This window comes from Coccinella septempunctata, chromosome 2 (genome assembly GCF_907165205.1).
Source record: "Coccinella septempunctata chromosome 2, icCocSept1.1, whole genome shotgun sequence".
In the NCBI taxonomy this organism is placed as follows: Eukaryota; Metazoa; Arthropoda; class Insecta; order Coleoptera; family Coccinellidae; genus Coccinella; species Coccinella septempunctata.
The window spans coordinates 46,005,028-46,029,227 of record NC_058190.1 but is presented as its reverse complement, the minus strand read 5'-3'; the positions used below and the strand labels follow the sequence as shown (position 1 = coordinate 46,029,227).

The 24,200-nt window shown below is 36.0% G+C and overlaps 1 protein-coding gene across 2 annotated transcripts in view; it reads right to left on the bottom strand.

Moving 5' to 3' along the window:
• The window catches only part of LOC123307843, a 91,606-nt gene extending 68,053 nt beyond the window's left edge, over positions 1-23,553 (bottom strand). The window contains exon 1 of one of the 2 annotated variants that reach the window (XM_044890297.1): positions 23,277-23,553. The gene's annotated coding sequence lies outside the window, so the exon portion shown is untranslated. Of the gene's footprint in view, positions 1-15,388; positions 15,558-23,276 lie in introns of those variants that run through there. The other variant, XM_044890298.1, reaches the window with a different exon arrangement.
• Positions 23,554-24,200: the final 647 nt, after the last annotated feature.

Here is a 24,200-nt window from a genome sequence, read left to right as displayed (position 1 = left end):
GTGGTTCTCACTTTCTACTCTCAACTTCTGGAAAATTATGTATTCGTCGATACCTCAACATTTCACGGTGTCTGAAGATCATTCAGCATCACTCTTCACTCTCTAAACCATGGAATTCGAAATTAATTTGTTTGATTATACAGCGTGTTTCGTTAATATGCGGAAAAATTCAAAAGGTTATTCCAGAAAGATTGGGAATGAAGAGGATGACAAAGAATTTCCTTCTATTGGGAGACCCAAAAAAGTGGTGGCATTTGAGAATTTCATTTTAGGGTGAACGAATGCGAAAAGCTACTAGAGGATTTTCGATGAATGTCATCGTGGAATAAGTTCCAGAACATTAATTATTCTATTTCTCATTTGACTTGTTCTATACATTGTCAATGTCTTAAGGTACCAATAAATACCTAATTATTATTACTATATCAATGTATCAAGATGAACAGCCACAAATACGCACCAGTTGTCCTGTTAATTGTTTATTCATATGAAATTTTAGGTGAAGTTCATCTTTACTTGAAACTTCCTTTAATTCCTTTCACTTATATTGATTGAAGATGATTTTTGTTGAAGAATTTAACATTTTTGTAATTATCTGTTAATTCCTTCGGCAGATACCCATTCCCAACCATTGCATCATATGCATTTCATATTAGGGTTAATATTTTTGAAATCTACAACTGATATAACGTGTTCAAACTTCAGCCGAAGAAGATAACGAACATTAACTCTCCTCAAGCAAGTGCATATTATGATATTATACTGATCTCTTGTATTTTCCATGCAAATAACTGGATTTGGTATGCCTTCAATTAGTTTGTATAAACTTCAATTATGTTCGTCACATATTTTCCAAAGAGATTCGACATTGTGATAAAATACGTAATAACAGAAACTTTTACGTAGAACGGGCAACATAGCGTTGATTTAAAACCCAAAAATGTTTTGACAAGCGGCATAACCCCACATTTTCGTACTATACAGAGTGAAATGTGTCAAAGTTCCATAGCCAAACGACTGCTAAAATAAAAGTGAATGGAGTATATACGTGCATGAGAGGATATAGCTCATAAATAATTGAGCATAAAGCAACTTTTTTTTTCAACTCAATACATAAATTGATCGACTGCAATATTTTCCAGATGATCGCACCATACATACTCGGGAAACTGTAAACGATTCGCACATAACGAAAAGAAAAAGAAAAACTGGAGGAATATTTCACATTATTATCCTTGAAGCGAGATCTAGTTCGTGGATATGCCAGATGAACGTAATTTTTCAGACTTAAACCGACTGAAGTTATAAGAAATGAGACTATCTTCGTTATATTGCCGTACAACATGTGTTGGCTATTCAATTAATTTCATGTTTTCATGGCGACTATTAACATCGAATGCCTATTAATACGAGATCTTGTAAATGGTGTGAGTACTTGATATTACTAGATGGCATTTCAAACTCCCATAAAAATATAAAGAGAGTCAATAAATATCCCGATTAAACTGGTAAACGCACTCAGCCATCTATCACTATCAACTTTCTTCCTGCGGTAATGTGAAAATTATTTCATGCTCCGCAAAAATTAGCAGTAAGTTATATACGAACCATTCCACTATACAGAGTGTATCTTTCACCAGAACATGTACGGGGAAATTAATGTGGATTACTTCTACTTCGATGTATTAGTAACAGAATGAGACGAAGGAAATTTTGCTTCTGAAAACTTTATTTGGGGAGAAATTTCCTTAAAATAATCAATGTGCAAAATATTCAGAAACGAATAAAATGCCTCAACTCATTTTGGTCTCAGAATTTAAAAACGGATTTCTGAAGCACTGAATATTTCATACGAACGCATTCATCATAAAGTTCACGTCAATTTGGACATGAGAAAAATTGCTACAAAAAGGATCCCCAAATGTTTGAACGTTGACCAAAAGTGTGCAAGGGTAAAAGCATCGCGTTCGATCTGTGCTCGATTTGAAAACCATGTAGACTTCTTAAACCGAATTGTTACTATGGATGAGACTTGGGTACATTTCTACGATCCAGAAACAAAGCAAAAATCGATGGAATGGCGACACTCTGGTTCTGCAAGACCTAAGAAATTTCGTGTCCAAAAATCTACTGGAAAAGTTCTTGCTTCAGTTTTTTGGGATTACCATAGAGTAATCATTATTGATGTTTCGGATAAGGGTAGAACAATAACCGGAGAATACTATTGGACATTACTGACTACTCTACGGGAAAAAATTAAAGGGAAAAGACACGGAAAGCTATCCAAAGGTATTTTGTTTTTGCAGGACAACGCCCCTGCATACAAATCTCCTGTTGCTATGCAAAAAATTCGTGATTTAGGGTTTGAATTACTTGAACACCCCCCTTATTCACCAGATTTGGCTCCATCCGAATATTATCTCTTTCCTCAACTAAAAAAAAGTTTAAAAGGTCGTAAATTTTCTTCCAACGAGGAGATAATAAAAGCTGCGGAGGTCTAGTCAGAGCAAGAAGAAACGAAACATTTTTTTGAAAGGTCTAGAGACGTTGCAGGCTCTTCGTAATAAATGTATCCAATTAAGAGGAGAATATTTTGAGTAATAAAATATTTTGACATTGAAATTTTGTTTGGTTCTATAGTAGGCTGAGAATTTTTCAATACATCCTCGTATATGCATATGAAAATATTTCTGTGGTAATCTATGTCCCTCAGAAGTCTGTGTTCAAACATTAACTTCCTTGTATTCGCTCTGTTTGATTTATGTGAATTTCTGCAAACGCAAAAATCTCCAGACAAAGAGACTAAAAGACATGTTTAACGTCGGAACTGAATAAAAGCTTGTCGTACAAGTCATTAGGCGATCAGAATCAACACCTTCATAATCAACCCACTGAAAACATCAAAATGAAATAACGCAGTGTGTAAATACGAGAATTATAATCATACGAACTCATTCACCTATTCAAATCAACATAATTCGTTTAATTTCTCTCTTCGGGTTCGCATTTTTCCAACCTTGAACCGTTTATTATGCAAAACGATATTATATATGGGCTCGCAAAGAAGAATTATTTATATCTTCGAGTTTTTATTAATATAATGGCGTCAAGGCCTCTCTACGCGTATAAAATTATAGGAAATATTGAAATTCGAACAAGGAAAGACCTTCGACTGTTAGATAACACCCACAGGAGCGATTTTATTTTTCTGGCTCTGTTTTTCCATATCGGAAAATGCACCCGGAAAATAATAACTTGAAAACTTAATATATGAATAGCTAACGGGGACGTTAAAGTCTGAATAATGTCTCAGTAGTCTCCAATTTGCCATTGAGGAAAAGGTAATAGCATATTGCATCTTGGCAGCATCTCGAAGTTTATGGAAATTGGATGCAAGATTATGAATTTTTATTTTGATAATGAAATAAAATTTATTAACCATAACTTGGTACAAAAATTTCTTATAGCTCTTTTAACCAATCATAAAAGATTGGAATTTACGCAGCCAAATTATACATAAATATCGCAAAAAACCGAGATAAAAACTAAAAACGTATAATTCTACCCTGATATACAAAAATATAACCTACAATTTCGCGAAACTTTTATGAGCACTAATGTACTGACTCAATGACAATTACTCAACTTCGCAGTTGTATCGGTAATTGCTGAATGCCAATTTAAAGAACCACAAACAACTGCGATGTGCATCTCGATGTAGTCGGTTGAAACATATATCATGTAAAGAGTGGATTTACATTGAAAATCCTTCGGCAAATTTGTGTCAGTGAGGCATTATGAACGCTGGTGACATTACTATGCATCAGCTACTGCATAAATTGCTACGCAATCAGAACACCGGTACACTGTATTCGTAATGATATTGTTTATGCACACTACATCACACTTTCAATTGAAACTGTGTGATAAATATTTATAGAAATGACTTAGAGTCATTCGGGGCAACTGTGCGCACTTTTGCCTTTCAAGCCATACCCTGTTTCGAATGTTGAAGCTAGGAAAATTAAAACATACTCATAAGATAGAGAATTTTCTAATCTATAAGAAAACATCAAAAAGCAAACAAACAAAAACGTTTTCTTTCCGCCAAAAGAAATTTCATGGTGAAAGTCGGAGTGCGTTCACATGCCCCGTATTGCGGGTAAGTGTGCGCACCCTCACGGGGTAAGTGAACGCAGTGCTTAGTGAACCACACAATCAAAACAAATTACAAAATAATGTCATCAAAATGTTACAATATTAAAAAAATGCTGTTTACTGTCAATACAGAAGCGCCTTTTTATAAGCACTCCATTATTGTTCGTGTCACAATTCCTGGTGAACACAACACTTGATAAATTCCCCTGTTGGTGGCTACTTCATATTTTTCCGAACGAATAGGACTATATTGATAGTCTTAACCAAGAAAATCAACAATGTCATAATTTATTCCTCACTGAACTAATTCCCATATAATGAATCTATGCGCACACTTACCCGCGCACACTTTCCCCAGTAAGCCAAAATTTGAATTGACGTTCTTATAGAGTTGAGCAGCTAAGAGAACCTAAAATTTTTTATTATATATTTAGATTAATATGCCCATGATCGAATAAAATATTGTTTAAGCACTGTCGGACTCGGAACTTGGACCTGGCAGAATTTGCAGAGATGCTGAAAATTAACAAGAAAACTAGTGAATTTGATTGATTGCAAATAAAAAGTTAACGAAACGTCGCACGGCGTACTCCTATGAAAAACTAATCTGGGTATTCTGCGCATAGTCGAGATATACGCACTGCGCACACTTACTCACTGCGCTCAGTTACCCCGAATGACTCTACGGGTTACAGGAGTAAAATTGATTTTATTGTCAACGAAAGAACGTTTACGATAAAAAGCACACCTAAAAGGAACTGTCTTAGGTGAGTCTTGAACAGTAGATTCTTGACGTGAAAAGAAACACTTTTTTTCATACAAATTTTTCCGATTCGGCCCTGATAAAAGATATAGCCATTTTAAGTTTTCATAATGAGCTGTGCCACCCCTGGAAAAACATAATAAACTTTAGAATAACTAGCTTAATCTGTGACACTGCACATCTGTGCATGTTTTTAACAGGGTTGTATCCAACCAAAGTACCCAATTTTTTTAATTTCACAGATACTTTTTAATTTTTGGACATCGAATTACTCGAAAACGGCGCATTATACGAGAAAATATGAAGAATACTTTTATTTTACAAAACGATCAAATATTCATCATATATATAGCGTCCGACTTAGTTTCAAGAGTTGGGTTCTTTGAATTTTTGGTATTTTTATGGTTCGTGATGGTCATATTGAGAAAACTGGAAGACGTGGATGATATCTTGTGTTCGAAAGAGATTCATAAAATGAATCAAAAACTATATTCCGAAATTTATTCTATTCGATAAAAGCGTTTGTGAGATAGAACTAGAAATAACATTTTTAATGGTTTCTCAACAGCCCGTAGCTTTTAAACCGATCCGATTCGAAAAAATGGTAAGGGACAAAAGTGTTTCTTTTGACCTCAAGCATCTACTGTTAAAATATTCGTACGAGTCAAAGACTCACCCTGTATAGGGTGATTGACGTAGACCGTTTTGGGAGAACTAACCTTTCCTTATGATTCCTGAACTGATACTTATTTTTAACTTTCCAAATATCGAGTGTAATGGAAATTAATCATATGTTTTCATTGCTCGGTTTTGTCCGATAGAGAAAACATTGCAAAATCCATGTATTTCAACTCCGTGATCTAGATGAACATATCTTTCTTCGTTTATCTTCAAGAATTCGCATAATATCTTCTTGGCTCATAAATTCTAATTTTTTGAAACAACCAAGCCGGAGAAAGTTTTTTTATAGAAACGTATAAGAGGTAGTTGTATGTAAGTCATGGAAGATGGAAGTCATGAAATTGGCATTAATGAATTAGTCTACAATAATTCTAGACCGAGGAAGCAACTGGAATGCCGAATCTTCAATAACATATAATCAAGTCGATTCCGACAGAAATTCGCTTTTACATAAGACGATTAGTTTAATTTGGAGTGAGAACATTAGGTTTTTAGGTAGCTTTCATATATGTAGAAAAAGATGTATAGGTAACCGCTTCCTCTGCAGATGTATGTCTTCTCTTCCGTCATATCGAAATAACGATTTCGTTTTCATTTTATTGGATTCTGATCTTATATCAGTTTCCTTTATTACTCTACAGATTGTCGAATCCGATGCAATATTAGGATGGGAAATTGGGGCAGCAATAATTAAGAGCAAATTGCGTTATGAAAATATGTAAACATCGATACATCAACTTGATTGGAATTTAAAGAAACTGAATGACAAGATTTTCATTAGAATAAGTTTAAGATTTCAGAATTCTCTATAATCGAAGTAGTTGCTGGAAATATCTCTGTCTGTGGGAGATCACAGGATCTAGGAGAAATTTATGTTTGGTATTGAGGCTTATGAAAAACATTCCTTAGAGCAGCTAACGTTTCTGCAGCTGTCTGGCTCCATATTGCTGAAAATACACTGCGCAAAAAAATTAACGCACATTATGGAAATCTCAAATTTATTCTACAACTGAAGGTGTTTTCAATGATAATTATTTTTATCAGAATTATGCATGCATATGTTATCCACTTTCAACGGTTTTCTTCAATACAGATGTTTTTTCCCAGCAGGAATAAAAAAAGATGATATTATCAGATTTTGAATGTATTGGCTCCATTCTAAAATCGGTTGTTCTCGATCAATTCTAGTGATCAATAGTTTTTCTTTCGTTTGATTTTCTACACTCGATCGCTATGCAACGCGAAACACGCAATTTGGCCCAAGGGGAATGTGCCCAAGCGGTAGTTTTGCGAGAAGAAGGGTGGACATACACAAGAATTGCAGAAAGGTTTGGAGTTTCCCATACAAGTGTGTCCAGAATGTTGCAGTGATTCAGGGAGACAGGTATGAATGTCCGAAGACCAGGACAGGGTAGACCACGGGTAACAACTACCATTCAAGAACGTTACTTGAGAGTTTCTTCGTTGAGACAACGGTTTGCAACCGCTCGCCTCCTTCAAATTCAGCTTGAGCAAACTCTTGAGGTGCAAATTAGCACTCAGACAATAAAAAATTGCCTCAGAGAATATGATTTAAGGCCTCGTGTCGATGCAAGAGGCCCAGCTCTTACCCCAGCCCATCGAAGGGCGCGTTTGGATTTTGCGAGATCCATTAGGAAATGGCCGATCGGGAAAGAGTTCTCTTCACAGATGAGTCTAGATTCTGCCTCTACCATTGTGATCGACGTTCCCTTGTATACAGACGTCCACATGAAAGATATGCTCAGTGCAATTTCCTGAATACTACTGGTTTCGGGGGAGGATCGATTATGGTATGGGGTGGAATATCTTTGACTGCTCGCACAGACCTAGTGGTCGTTGATATGAATGCTATGAATGCTGATAAGTTTATATAAGGAACATTCTTCAAGAGCATGTACTGCCATTTGCCCCATACATTGGTGAAAATTTAATTTTTATGGACGATAATGCCAGACCCCATCGTGCGCGCATCGTTCAGGAGTACCTTGAAGAGGTTGAAGTCTCTCGAATGGAATGGGCAGCAAGAAGTCCAGATCTCAATCCGATTGAGCAGGTTTGGGACAACCTCAATAGAAGGCTGAGAAGTTCAGAAAATCATCCAGCTACTCTTAATGACTTAGGAATCCAACTCGTAGAAATCTGGGAAGGATTAGATGAGAACATTTTAAGATCACTCATTTTGAGTATAAACCGTCGTTGCCGAGCTGTAATTAACGTAAGGGGTGGAAATACCAAGTATTAAATCACTTATCAGCATTTCAGTATTTTGAAAATTGTTCATTTCTCTTCTTTCACATAAGATTCGGTGAAATCCTGAATTTTTTCTTCCATTTAATGTGTCTTGTTTCGTTCAAAACCTTCCCGAGAGAACATAAAAAATAAGTTATAAAGTCAATGCAGAGTTAACTTTCATTAAAATTGAGATTGTCAGAATGTGCGTTAATTTTTTTGCGCAGTGTATCTATTGGACCATTATTCGAAATTCAACTAACCTATAAAAGGCATGATAATTTCTTCTTCACAAAGTTCTCACAATTCTCCTCTGACTGACAAACGAAACTTTGATAGAGAATAAGATAATTTTGCAGCCTTTCAGATGCTCTACCTAATTCACATGAGGTGAATCCAAATGAAGCATGTAACCATTAGTGGTGTCCATACTTAGAGATGTTGACGAGTTGGTAGGTACACCCTGTATGCGCACAACTCTCTCATACGGTCGTGCCATATTTCTCGCAGTTATGTTTTAATTAAGGAACCGTCTCGGACCAGATTTCAATCAGATTAACTCTGAAATTAGTTTTACGATGACCGATAAAATGGCATATCTCAGTAAATTAATCGCGCTGTAATTATTTCGGACGCAAAATAAACAACGTAATATATTTTGGCCGTCGTGTCTCTACGACCGAGACAAACTAAATAGTGAACATGACACATTTACTCACGATGGCATTTATTATTTGATGCCGTTACCGGAGCCATTAACCAATATATTTACCGTAATGAGCAGATGGTTCTGTAGGGTAATGACAAATCTTGCCATCCGCCTTTGAAATGTGTTTATTTCCAGCCGTGCGATCTGCGAAAAATACCGCTGAGCAGACTGATACAGGGGGTAACGAAAGAAATTTAATATTTCATCAGCGACAATCGAAATCTCAGATACACTGATCAACACTGATCACTGACCTTCCATTAATTCATTTCAGGTATATTCGCCTCAATATGTTTATTTTGATGCCAGACTCAGAGGACGAGGATGTACTGATATCTAGTTAGCCTAGACCAGTTCCGTGCATAAAAAAAATATTACGTTACCATAGCAACGAACAATAACTCGTTAGACGTGTCAGTGTGAAGTTTCAGGTCAAAAAAATAAACCACAGTTACGCAATAAATTAGAAGAAAGAAGATGTCCACCGAAATTATGGAAATCGAAAAATTGGAGCATCGAGCCATCGTCAAGTACCTGTATTTTAAAGGGTTAAGAGGTAAGCAGATTTACGAAGATATGCTTAATATCCTTGGTGATCAATGTCCTTCGTATGCGACCGTGAAAAATTGGACTGCAAGCTTCAAAAGTGGTAAATTTTCCGTTGAAGATGATGACCGATCGGGACGGCCAGTTTCTGTGTCAGTCCACGAAAATATCGATGCAGTTCATGATATGATTTTATCAGACCGTCGAATTGGGCTAAAACGGATATCTGAAGCACTGAATATTTCATACGAACGCGTTCATCATATAGTTCACGTCAATTTGGACATGAGAAAAATTGCTGCAAAATGGATCCCCAAATGTTTGAATGTTGACCAAAAGCGTGCAAGGGTATAAGCATCGCGTTCGATCTGTGCTCGATTTGAAAACGATGTAGACTTAAATCGAATTGTTTCTATGGATGAGACTTGGGTACATTTCTACAATCCAGAAGCAAAGCAACCATCTATGGAATGGCGACACTCTGGTTCTCCAAGATCTAAGAAGTTTCGTGTCCAAAAATTCAGTTTTTTGGGATTGCCATGGAGTAATCATAATTGATTTTTTGGATAAGGGTAGAACAATAACCGGAGATTCAGAAATTCCTGATTTAGGGTTTGAATTTCTAGAACACCACCCTTATTCACCAGATTTGACTCCATCCGACTATCATCTCTTTCCTCAACTGAAAAAAAGTTTGAAAGGTCGTAAATTTTTTCCAACGAGGAGGTAATAAAAGCTGTGGAGGTCTGGTTTGCAGAGCAAGAAGAAACATTTTTTTTGAAAGGTCTAGAGACGTTGCTGATTCGCTGTAATAAATGTATCCAATTAAGAGGAGAATATGTTGAGTAATAAAAATTTTTGACGTTGAAATTTTGTTTGGTTCTATTGTAGGCTAAGAATTTTTCAATATATCCTCGTATGTTTAGTTGATGTTCTTGTTGTTTTTCTTTCAGCAAAAAATGAAGAGTTTCATAGAAAAAAATGAAAGTGAAACTACCCTAATACAACCTCTGAAATAGCACTTTCTTAATCACCCATTTATTGGTTCTTTGTGTCAAATTTATAGTTTTATCAATGGAAACAATTTTTCTTTATTTGATGATTTTCCAACATACATATTCTGAGCATTTTTATGCACATTTCCATCATTCCATTCTTGAAGATGATTAAAGAAACGCGTTTTTCCCAACGCTACTCATTCACCCATGTCAGCGAGTGTATTTCAAACTTAACTCCCTATACTTAGTACGTCTATGTGAAGAACCGTACCTTCAAAATCTATTAACGAATCTATGTCACTGGAATAAGTATTCCCCTAGTTAATTGCGATGCCATTAGGCACGATGACTTTCCGCTCTCTCTGATTCAATAAATCACTTTGCATAAGACGACACAGTTTTTCCTATGGTCACGTAACTGATTGAATTGGAAGCTCCATCCTATACATGTCGTTTCTTTTATTCGAGCAACGGTCATTGCGGTTAACTGAGGTCGTGCTTCTCCCTCGTTCTTCAGATGGATATATTCTTCACTTGGTTACTTGATCTTTAGTCCAGGGTACATGATCTGATCCATTTCTGAATGACATAAACAGTCACTGAACTAATAGCGTCAAATTCATCACTGTCTAAGTTGGAGCAAGATCTTCTTATAAGAGTACTCGTTGTTTGGGGCCACAAAATCTTGTGGTGAGTTTATGTAGAATAAAAATACCAAAAATTCGAAGAACCCAACTCATGAAGCTATATAATGAATATTTGAACGTTTTGTAAAATAAAAGTATTATTCATATTTTTCGTTTGAAAAGTATCTGTGAAATTTGAAAAACGGGGTATTTTGGCTGAATACAACTCTGCTTAAAAGATCCACAGATGCGTATTGTCACAGATAAATCTAGTTATTCTGAAAGTGTTTTTCTTTTTCCAGGGGAGGAACAGCTCATTTTGAGAAAAAGGGTTCAGTTAAAAATTCGTCAAGACCGAACGTTTGCGCCGAGATGGATGAAATTCTCAGATTTATCACTAGAAGAGTTGTTCTTTCAGAATATGTATCCCATTTTCATCTACAGTTACCTTTATTGAGAAATAAACGACTCGAAAGCTGAGCTTCGAAAATTCAGAGTTAAAAGTTAAGAGAATGGTTTTCACCAAGCAAATTTGAACACATTGTAAATTTTTCTGTTCATTGTAACTGGATCAGCAAAAAAATAAATTATGATTCCATTTTACATACGGTTAAAGACATTTATACAACAGCAAATTGATATAACGACAATAAATGTCAGGCTTCTTTTATTCCATCGATAAAAACGTCAGACTGAAAAAGACAAATGAAATCGTAACAACCCACTCAATTATCGAAGCCCAAATATGAAATATTAATTCAGTATGCAAATGGCAGGAACAATCTTGATATCAAGACGCGTGCTTGTTCAAATATTCTGACCGGCCGTGTTACAATTTAAAGCTCTCCCACGCGTTAAATCATCATAAATTACAATTTATTGTGTACGGTTGGCAGTTTCCTTGAATGTTTTTCCACATACGTTGATCTTAATGCCTATAAAAACGTGAGATGGGGATTTGTGAGGAGTATTATAAAATAGGAGGATTAACTTGGCAGATCATTTTTTATGGAAGGTTCGGCAGTCCACATCTCTGCAAAATCTCATTTGGACTAATGGCAAATGTTTTTCGATGGAATATTCAGCTTGGTAATTTTTTGCACGTATTTCTCCTCTCTGTGAGTGAAAACCATCATCTCAGCCAAAACCAATTTTGTGGTAGAATGAAATCATACGATTCCGATATAAGTACGATCCGAAAAAAACTATAAATCCAAATATATGGAGTGCTTCATTATTCTGAACAAAAATATACTATCCTACTCCAACTGTTCCTTCTTGTAAGATGGAAATTCTCATCTGAAAGTCTCATCTCTTCATATCACACATACCACAAATCACTAAAGTGCAACTTTATTCCAGCCAATTTCATATAATATGCTTCTCTAACCAGAATCCATTAACTACAATTGCAACACGGTAATTCAGTGAAGTAGCATCAAATTCTCCCATCTAGTGAAAAACTAGGTTGTTCTGTGGTCAAAAAGAAAAGATTTCCATCTGCAGAAATAGATGTACTTATACGAAGAAACTAAGGAACATATCTAATATAAAAAGAACTTTGAAAATGAGAATGCCGAAAGTAGAAAGGTATCTTGGGTAGTAGATCCTTAGTCTTATTTTCGGTTAGTTCAACTGATAATAAATCTGAAGACGTTGATGGCTGTCATAGTAAGATCAACTTGAGCATCTAGCTGCTATTTTGACATGCCTTATACTACAAGAACCCCCCGATGCAACCAAGTTAAAAGATGCGTGTTTTGGAACTGGCTTTCCCATTTAGTCAGGATAAGGCTCCACCGTATACAAACAGAGTTTCCAAAAGAAACTGACACCACACTAGCCTGGTTATTCCCCTACGTTAATGGCATTTAAAATTGATGATATGGAGGAAATCTTGTCAAAAAAACATTTTACTGAAAATTCTCATTCATTTCATGAGTTGATTCTATAAAATAAGAAATGAATATTGAACATTACGTATAAGGAATTTCATTTCATTTTTCAAATATAAGGACATTTTTATCATGAAGAATTTTAGTAAAAATAAGGTGCATTTTTTTCTTGTGTATTGTTTAATATTCAACACGTCCAATATCTTCAAACATAATAACTGCATAAAAAAACAACTGCTGAAAAATTAGTTCATTCAAACCCTTCTGTGCATAACTTGCCTAGTTAACCTAGAATGTAAACGCTCTAAAGGAATGTCTATTGATAAAATCAAATCCTGTTGAGTTAAGCTTGCGACTTGTGAATATTTGAACTTTCAATATCTGGGGTAGGTATTGTCGGTATAAAAAAGGAAAGGACTACAGAAACCGGTTCATTGTCAAGGCATGCAGTAGATCAATGTTTTCCAAGAACATTGACATTCACGAGTTGCATATATTCAAATCATATGTAGATTGACCATATCTTCTTGTAATTAGACATTTAGCATTTGAATATGCTCAGATAGTCCCTTGTAATCATCCATCTAATTTTGTATACACAGCGTGTATGGTAAAGATCAATTTGCGTTTTATTCCTATTGAAATTGCGGAACAGAATGAAAAATTCATATATGTAGTCGTAACTACGTTGGTCTCATTCCAGTATGGTACTACTAGTTATTTTCACATGAAATAAAATTGAATCACTTTATTATGTCTTATTATGAAACCATGTTCAAGCTATTGAAATACTGAAATACAGATATTCACTTAATATGATTGATGGAGAATTCAATAGAATAACTTATTATTAGTGAACTAAAGTAATGAAAATCTATGTGAAACAATCCCATGGAATGTTCCCAAGAAATTGGGGTAGGGTTTAGAAAAAGGGAGAATAGTAGCAATATATGGATCTGTGAAATTCTTAATGTAGTATCCAACAACCATGTAATGATATCTGAAATGCATGAGATTGATTATTTCTCAAGAATGAAACACAATATCAACATTTTTAGAATCCACACAACGAATTGAAAAGTGAAGGAACAAGGATAAGGCAATAAAACCAGGCGAATAAATAAATGAAATGCAGCAACAGATTGAAGGACTACTGTAGTCACAGATTCGATGAAATTCTTCGTTTTCATGATATTTCGCAAAATTCACGAAGTAGACTCCAAAAACCCAATGTATCGCCAAAAAGCTCTTAGCAAATGCACCATGCAATGGTGCAATAAGATACTGGGTGTTGTATTGAAAAAGTCGAGTTATTGCAATTTGTCATATGAAAAAAAAATATTAGTAGGTGACGTAACATCGACTTCGAATATGCTTCGATATAATCATTGTCGAGCCTATTGACGTTGAGCTATGACGATAGTTTGGATAGAAACCAAGTTATGTACGTGGACATATTGAAAAATTCTTATCGTACTATAGAACCAAACAAAATTTCGATGTCAAAATATTTTATTACTCAACATATTCTCCTCTTAATTGGAAACATTTATTACAGTGAACCTGCAACGACTCTAGACCTTTAAAAAAAAAATGTTTCTTCTTGCTCTGCAAACCAGACCTCCACAGCTTTTATTACCTCCTCGTTGGAAGAAAATTTACGACCTTTTAAACTTTTCTTCAGTTGAGGAAAGAGATGATAGTCGGATGGAGTCAAATCTGGTGAATAAGGGGGCTGTTCTAGAAATTCAAACCCTATACCACGAATTTTTGCATGGCAACCAGAAATTTGTGTGCAGGGGCGTTGTCCTGCAAAAACAAAACACCTATGGATAACTTTCCGCGTCTTTTCTCTTCAATTTTTTTCCGTAGAGTGGTCAGTAATGTCGACTAGTAATCTCCGGTTATTCTTATCTAAAAAATCAATCATGATAACTCCATGGCAATCCCAAAAGACTGAAGCAAGAACTTTTTCAGTAGATTTTTGGACACGAAACTTCTTAGTTCTTGGAGAACCAGAGTATCGCCATTTCATCGATTTTTGCTTTGTTTCTTGATCGTAGAAATGTACCCAAGTCTCATCCATAGTAACAATTCGGTTTAAGAAGTCTACATCGTTTTCAAATCGAGCACAGATCGAACGCGATGCTTCTACCCTTGCAAGCTTTTGGTCAACATTCAAACATTTGGGGATCCATTTTGCAGCAATTTTTCTCATGTCAAAATTGAAGTGAACTATATGATGGACGCGTTCGTATGAAATATTCAGTGCTTCAGATATCCGTTTTAACCCAATTCGACGGTCTGATAAAATCATGTCATGAACTGCATCGATATTTTCGGGGACTGACACAGAAACTGGCCTTTCCGATCGGTCATCATCTTCAATGGAAAATTGACCTCTTTTGAAGCTTGCAGTCCGATTTTTCACGGTCGCATACGAAGGACATTGATCACCAAGGGTATTAAGCATATCTTCGTTAATCTGCTTACCTCTTAACCCTTTTAAATACAGGTACTTGATGATGGCTCGATACTCCAATTATTCGATTTTCACAATTTCGGTGGACATCTTCTTTCCTTTAATTTATTGCGTAACTCTGGTTTACTTTTTTGACCTCAAACTTCACACTGACACTTCTAATGAGATATTATTCGTTGCTATGGTAACGCAATATTTTTTATGCATTGAACTGGTCTAGGCTAACTAGATATCAATACATCCTTGTACATACCCCTAGGTTACCCATGGCTTTACATACCTAATTCATCAGTTTTCACTCACACAAAAACTATTCTTGGAGACGCGTTTTCTCAGTTCAAACCGATCAGAGATTATTTCTAAAATAAAACATAATCTCTAAGAAACTACGTAATATATTGCGTACCACCACAGTTTTCATTATGTTGCAGTTTCATTATCCGGCTCGATCCACAAACTGGATAATTAAAAGCGCGAGGCAAGAATTTAATTGACGTCTTCTGGTGTTATTTTTACTCCGAACCGATAATCTGAGGTGAATATTAACAGGGACAGTCATCGGAAAGAAATGCACATACTAATTTCATTATTCTTCCCGGAACAGTTGTTTGAAATGAGAAAGTGCACGTAGGAGTACCCCATCAGTTCAAATAAAGAGAATATTCGACAAAAAAGCTGGTGCCATGCTCGCAGACGTTCGAGGAATTGATTATGGATGCGAATATCTTATGAGGTGTTGTACAAATATTTCTTAATGTGGATTTAATCCATGAATGGGCCACACGTGAGGTTTCAATGGAAGCGATTTGCATTTTCGCGGGCAAACCAGTATTTCGTTGTGAAATGTTACCATGGTCGTTTACACTACTGAATTCCTATGAAAAAGTATTAGCCACGAAATAAATCGATTCCGCTGAATGAGATAGAAAAAACGTCTTAACGTAATTATCAGCTTGTGCTGTACCATTCTCCAGCATAACTGTATAGTGGGACCTATTTTCTTTGATGGAATTTCAACGTTAAAAAAAGAAATTATCATGCCTTTTAAGGCTGAAATGAATTTTCATGAAATAGTAATTTTCAACCTTAGCTAGGCTAAGGAATATTTTCAGGATCGTCTCATAAACCCTAATACCAAACGTGAATTTTCTTCAAGATGAGTATCTTACACCATGTAATCTTTTCCTTTGACCTCATTTAAAGAACTCTAATTTTATAATAACTATTTCTGATTTGGACCAACTGAAGATCAGCATCTTTGAAAAAAATCATCAAAATAACAATGATCTTTCAAGAATGGGTTATAGATCGGGTATTCATTTCTCAAGTAGATCAATAACAGCATCGTAACTTGTCCCAACTTGATAGGATTCAATATATGAATATAAGAACCAGTAGGAATAATTTTCAATACATTAGGTCACATTTACTTGTTTCCATTGTTGAATATTCAACGAAATCCATCCAGTGGTTTAATTTCGAATGTATGTATGTATCACCTATGTTAAACATAACACATTATGAAACCACAAGTTCATACATGAAACATTTGTATAACGAACGTTCATCGAAATTCGTCATCAAGCAGACTATGGAATTTCGACAGCTGATGTGCATAGCAAGTACTGATACCTATACTCCATTCACATTTATTTTAGCAGTCGGTTGGCCATGAAATAATTTTCCCCAGTTTTTGTAACTAAAACGCAGTAAGATTGGCACCCATGAAATGTCATTAATGTCATAACGCCGTTGCCACAACTAATATCAATTTTTATTACGAAAATGCCGAAAGTGATTGGAAAAAGAGACAGGGTTTAAGGAAGTGCTATTTAGAATTCAGGTCCGCTCATTCAAATAGTTATACCCTGATATCTAAAATCCACAATACGTCAGACGGTAGCGAACATATTCAATGTAGGAGAATTTATAAAATGTTTCATCTGAATCTAAGCGACTTATATTTGAGCTGAATATTTCCACAATCAGAAAGATTGTGAATGAAGAGGATGACAAAGAATTTCCTTCCATTGGGAGACCCAAAAAAGTGGTGGCATTTGAGAATATTATGTTTAAGTGAATTAATGCGAAAAGTTTACTACAGGATTTTCGATGAATGTCATCGTAGAATAAGTTCCCGAAAATTGATTTTTCTATTTTTCATTTGACTTGTCCTATACATTGTAAATGTCTTAAGGTACCAATGTGAAATTTTTGTTCAAAGGTTGACTTGAAACTTCCTTTAATTCCTTTTACTTATAATGATGCAAGATGATTTTTGTTGAAGAATTTAAGATTCTTGTAATTATCTGTCAATTCCTTTGGGAGATACCCATTCCCAACCACTGCATCATATGCATTTCATCTTCGGGTTAATATTTTTGAAATCTACAACTGATGTAACGTATTCAAACTTTAGCCAAAGAAGATAACGAACATTAACTCTCCTCAAGCTAGTGCATGTTATGATATTATACTGATATCTTGTATTTTCCATGTAAATAACTTGATTTGGTATGCATTCAATCAGTTTGTAAAAACTTCAATTATGTTCGTTTTTCGAAGAGATTCGACATTGTGATAAAATACGTAATAACAGAAACGTTTACGTAGAACGGGCAACATAGCGTTGATTTAAAACAAAAAAATGTTTTGACAAGCTTCATAACCCCACATTTCCGTACTATACAGAGATGAATGTGTCAAATTTCCATGGCCAACCGAGTGCTAAAATAAAAGTGAATGGAGTATACAAGATCGATTATCCGAATGATACTGTAGATGTACCTCGCTATGTTCCTTTCCTTCCAACAGAGCGTAGATTTGAGTTACTCAATAAATGTGTGAATGGCCATATGGAAGCTCTCCACGGACAACTTCAGCAGAACCCATACCATCTCTCACTAATGAGACCATTCTTGGAAACCAGTCAGTTCTAGATCAATAATCCCTTTCAAGATCATTATTGATTCTATCTAGTGGTAGTATTTCGATTACCAAATTATTTTCCTTCTATGGTATTAGCTCTTTCTGTGCAGATGTGTGAGTGCCACCAAAATCAACATTGTGTATGCTAGTCCTCGCGTCATATTGCAGTGTGAAGACTTCTGTGATAGCAGCACTAGGTTGTTCAATCCCGACAACCTACGTGAAACCACCAGACGTCCATTAGATCAAGTCCTTCCCCTTCAGTTATTTATAGTAACAGTTTCTAGCACATAGATCCTCAAGAACACCTCCCCACAGATGTTATCTACGAAATTTACCAGTTTCCACCCGTTCGGCCGGTCAAAAAAACGAACCGCCGATCATATCTGCGAGTATGCAACGTTACACTGATCTAGTCCCTGCATCAATTACAATGATAGTGTAATTGGGAGGTGGGAACACGTCTGCTATAACGTCCTTCAGTCATCCAGCGATTTCAGATTTATCTGAAGATCTCCGACCGATAGCGAAATTTTATCGAAAAGGGGGCGTTGCCGTTCCGATGCATGCAGGCTTTTTCAGACCCGCATGATCTCTTGAAAAATTCCTCCACTTATGGAAAACTGGGTATGTGGTTATCGGTTTGAGCCGCTGGCTCAGTCTGGAGACTTGAACGCCGATCGGGAATGCGTTTTGGTTTATTATTTTCGTTATGGTATGCCTCTCGGGCCGATCGACATTAGTCAATAGGCGCCGAAGTGAGTAGATCGAGGGCAAACTGACAATGTTGACAGACCATATGTTGTTTTGGCAGCGTCAGTCAGATGTGTTGTTCACAGATGCGGTATCATAGAAAGTCACACTTTGTCTATCGAAAAGAGTATTAGTTTGTGCAAATGTTGCATTGCATGAGTTGTTACCATCTTACAACTGGCCATCTACAACTAGAACGCTTGGTGTCGAATTGAAAACAATCTCAGCTGACACGTGTGCTGAAAAAGAAGTCTGATATGCCTAGAAGTGTGCAGGAGAATCCAAGGCAGTCAATTCCTGGGCATTCACAATAACTTACCCTTCCTCAAGACCTGAACTTGACGGTATTTGACCCTTTACCTGCAGGAGGTCCAGCAGACCCAAAAGCTGGAAGGTACTGAACATTGACAATGACATATATCCGCTAAGCAGGCTTTGAAGCGTTTGGAGTAGGACTCCAATGTTATGGGAGAAAAATCTTCTTCATGAAGGCGCATTTTGGAATGGATAGCTTTGTTGAGGAGGATAATGCCATATATGCGACTGTTGTATCCACAAATAGCTTTTCATTCATTCATTCATTGCTGTATCCCGTTACCGGGAATAAATCTACAAAAAGACAGGACAAATTTAAAGGTGCGAACAGACTTGTAATTTCTTAGGGCTAGTTACTACTGTGTGCCCTCCTGTGACTGAAGAGACCCAACCGTGACCTGCAGATCCTTCCACACTCATATTTTCTGAAAATCCGGTGTAAAATGATTTGAGAAGTGTCTAATTGCAAAGGATGATGTGGAATTCACACTATACCTCATCCCAGCTTCTAAAACTGTTGCACCAGACTCAGAATAGCTTCATGATGTCCGGGAAAATTTTTGACTCTCTAAACTGATGTTGCAGCTGTTTTTCTGCTGATATATGATCATTTCGATGTGTTGTTGACGCGAAAGTTTATATAAGTAGTAGGCTCTATTTTTATTGGTGGCATAGTTTTCAGTTGTCTGAGAGATCTTAGCATGAAACTCATAATGAAACCTCTAATTGAAAAACTCGAATTGTTTATTGTATTTTGACATAAGAGACACCCACAGTTCTTTCCAATAATTAGATGCATCTTAACATCAAATTGATAACTAAAAGACAGAGAGAAAAGATAGAGATAACTAAGATCTTTAATTGAAATTTTTATATGTCGACTTTTGTCGTCACATATCTTATCTGCAAAAGTCGTTTATTCTTTTCCATTCAAAAGCTCATTTTTAATGAAAAACATTTTTCCTGGAAATGTAGATGCCAAACAAATTCTAAAGAATTTGTTCTTCGTGTTGTTCAACGTCAAAATCACTGTTCATCTTTGTTCTTTTATACAAGCAGTTAGCAGAGGAATTAACAATTAGCAGCTGCATCAGAAGCTAAATTGCTTCTGACCAAGGCGACGTAAATTATGAATAAAAATTAGGATGACTCCGATTTTGCAATAGTTCACTTTACTACATAATTACAAGTTTCTCTAATGAAGTAAGTACTCATTCCCAAGTTGCGATAAGTTTTAATAGAGTTCTGGAACACTCTTCAAATAAACATGTAGTTTCGTTTTCAAACATCGACATTCTAAGAAAAAGGTGCCCGACTCTATCGAACGATTCGTTATGAATACTAATGTTTTTGGGGTCCACCTTGGGCAAGGTCATCTGTAGCAACTGGCAGACGGTCGAAAATACCGATTTCGTGAAGAAACTGAAGATCTGGACCAGATGATCCTTCCCAGAAACAAATTTTCCCAACGTTCTCTGAACAGATTGCAATATACCGCCAAAGAACCAATTTTCCCATCATCAACATTCGGTTTTAAATTTGTGTCGATTTTTCCTCGAATTGCATTACCGAAATTCCTCAAGTGACTGATAGAATCTTCGATTGTTCATCAATATTCATGACAACTGAAGAATTTGTTGGTGCATGTAAGTATTCGATACTTGAAATCTGACTGAAATGATTGACTAAACGAATACCTACTCAAGTATCCAAAGCCAAATTTTTCGTGATTTTGATTCAATTATTTCGGATTATTTTCATTATTCTTTTTCTCATTTCCTCAGTCAGAAGAAACACGTACATAAAGAGGAAATAATCATGTCTTTAATATAGCTGGATTGAATTATGATGAAGGGTTAAATTGACATTTTCGGCAAAATGAAGCCAGAGCACTCACAACTGCAACCTAAGCTACTCTGAGGAATGTTTTTCGCTTTTCAGGATGGTCTGAATTAGCCTCAATGTGGAACATAAATTTCCTCCAAGATCGTGTGCCTCCCTAAAGAACATGATGCAAAAATCAAGAACAACGGTATGATTTTTGAAGATCTCGAAGATCGTATCAAATTTCTCTGGCATCGAAACTGTTCCGCAGATACTCCCAGTGATTTGTTTCGAACCAAAACCTCTAATTCCGGTTGCTAGGACATACACCGAGATGAGTGGACAAGAAATCTAACGATCTAGGGTGACACGGCCTTGGTCAACTGAAACCTGCATTACGTGATGTTTCGAACTGGTGAACAAAAACTTGAACAGTCGAAAAAACTTGAGGTCTTGCTGAAAGAAGGATATAGATGTGTAATTGGGATTAGTTTCAGCTCATTCGAAATTGATTTGTGTTGCTTAACATTCAGAGTGGGTAGTTCTTCTGATGAATTCGATTCAAAAAAATTTGGTGGGTAATTTGCTGAATTTGCTCACCGTGAAGTACGTCTTGCAAAAAAATAGAAGTATCTATCCTAGCTACAAGGATTTTTCAAACCATTTTGTTAACAATGTTGATAGTCATACAACTCCCGAATAACTATTATACCGAAATAAGAAGTGAGTATAAAAAGCTCGATAAAAAGTAATACACAAGTACAGGGTATCCCAAATTGCTTGATTTTGTCTATTTCTGTTACTTCTGGTACTAGAGTAGATAGGTAAAAAGGTTGAGAGGAGTCCTGGGGTGGATTTTCGTGAAAAGTCCACTAGTGGAAACCTTTTCACGATATCTTCATTTGTCTAGAAAATATAACCAAATATTGATATTTTGTCGATTTCGAAAATGTGCCATAACTTCTTTACTTTCGAAAATATGTAAAAACTATATACAGTATATTCAACTTTTATTTATGTCTTGTACTAATGAGTGGAAAAAAACGGTGAAAAAGTGCCTGTAGAAAGTTTTCATCGTGTTCAGATATGTTCGAAAATGAAGAAGTTATGGCACATTTTCGAAATCAACAAAACAAATATAGATATCGTAAAAAAGTTTCCACTCATGTTCTTTTTACAAAATTCGAGCACAGGAATCCTTTTTACTTTTTCAGTGAGGTTTTAACCTATCTAGTCTGGAAATAAATTCATTTCTGAAACAAAAAGTTAGGTTTGTCATTTAAAAATACTTAACTACCCTCCAACCCTGGCAAAGGGTGCATGTCAGACTCATCCATTATAAAATTATATATGGAAAGTTGCGTAACTCAAAATCGACCTCAAAATTATTATTGACCTGTTCGAGCAATTTTCTACGACAGTAAATACCGAAAATATAAATTTTGTGGGTTACTTTATAATAACTCTGTGTCCTGTATCATATGAATGTCACACAGGATGCATGGTCCAATGAAAACTTCTCCCTACAGGTGAATTTGATGAAATTAAAGTAACTATTCAAAATTATATCAGGAACTCCAGACCACTATCAACATTACAGAAAAAAGTGGGTTCTTGGAAAAAGCTTCTGTTTTTTTCTCATAATATAGCATCAGTCAGGAGAAAATGTCTTTTGAAGGAGGCATTTATTGAAATTTGAATTTGGTACACTAGGACTGATACCCACATCCCTAAATAAAAGCTTCAACAATATTTTCATTAAATCAAAATCTCAAAGAGCGCAATGTTCTATCACCATCTGAAGCAGTTATAAAATCTTCTAGTCAGTTCACATTTCAGTCTCGAAGTTATCAAAACACGTTAATATCATAACCCTGAATAACAACTCCTCAGTTAATTATGCGTTTATCGATGAACTATGTAAATTAGAATCAATCTTGAGGAGCAGAAATAGATAAACTACGATTAGCAAACCGTTTGAAGGTGAATTGCACCAACAGTTCAAATCAATTATCAAATCATATATGTTATAGATCATCATAAAAAAACATCGATCAATTTCGAATTGGCCAGATAAATTATTGGCAGTTATCTTCTCACCACTAAACCAATTTAAACCCAATCAAATCGACATGATTCTGATAAGTACTCAGAGTTCTTATCTGATTGTTGAATAAGGTAGGAAAAATCCATTGAATTGAAATTTATGGAAATTCCGAGATAAAAATCATAAATCATTTCCTGAAAATTTCTCCAACCAACATTCTTGTGACGTTTTCTACGTGAATAATATAATAGATCGAGCAATCTAATTGCGATATTTACAGTAACAAAACAGTACCGCTCACCTCAAACTGAGATAATTCCAGAGGGACTCAACGCACCACCAAGTCCATTCGAAGAACAACTCTGGGGTCCTCGAGATTCACAATATCCAAATTAAATATAAAACACTTCGTCCAGATGTGTAATCTGCTTAATAGTTCCGGGGGTCGCGCACCAACAAGTTACCTACAACAACCAGGTGTTTCTAGTCACTGACAGAATAGAGCGCGAAGGACCAACTCCGCGGTTGCTGCGCTGCGCAAAGTCCTGCGGTCAGGCGAAGAATGGTTACCGGCACCAGCGAGGTACCCACGACGCTCTAGTCTGCGATTCCTTCCAATGTTACGACCATCACAGTGTGTAATCGTCCTTTGGTTCTTCGATAACGGTGTCATACGTTTTGCAATTCGTCGTTTATGGATACCATTGTACGTACGGTCAATTGGAACGAGAGATTTGCATACTGTCTAGTTTGAATGGGGAAAAATCGTAAATTCATCTCAGGTAGGCAGGGTTTTCCCAACGAAGTGTACAAGGACCGTAACTATACTTCTTTTTGGGGAATACTATAACTGAGACTCCAGCAGATGACGCTTATTCTTCATGGTTGTCCGGGCAAGGGAAAGTTATGTCACCTGATTGATGCCCTGGACTATGTAGTCTGCCTATTATTATTCTCACATCGAATTGCTGAAGATTCACACTCCAACAGAATCACATCAGCTGGAGGCAGATTGAGGATTTGAGTGAACAAGGAGTTCTTACAGTTGTTATGTGAATCTGGCAGCAGCTGGCATCATTTCCTGAAAAAGAAAAGGGGAAACTGATCATCTATTGGACCTCCTCGATGTCTTATGCACTCAGAAATACGTCTGGGTATACTCCTAATAATGTGGTCGATTTTCTCTTGAAATATCTCATAAATCTGATAAGATCACTCTCTAGGT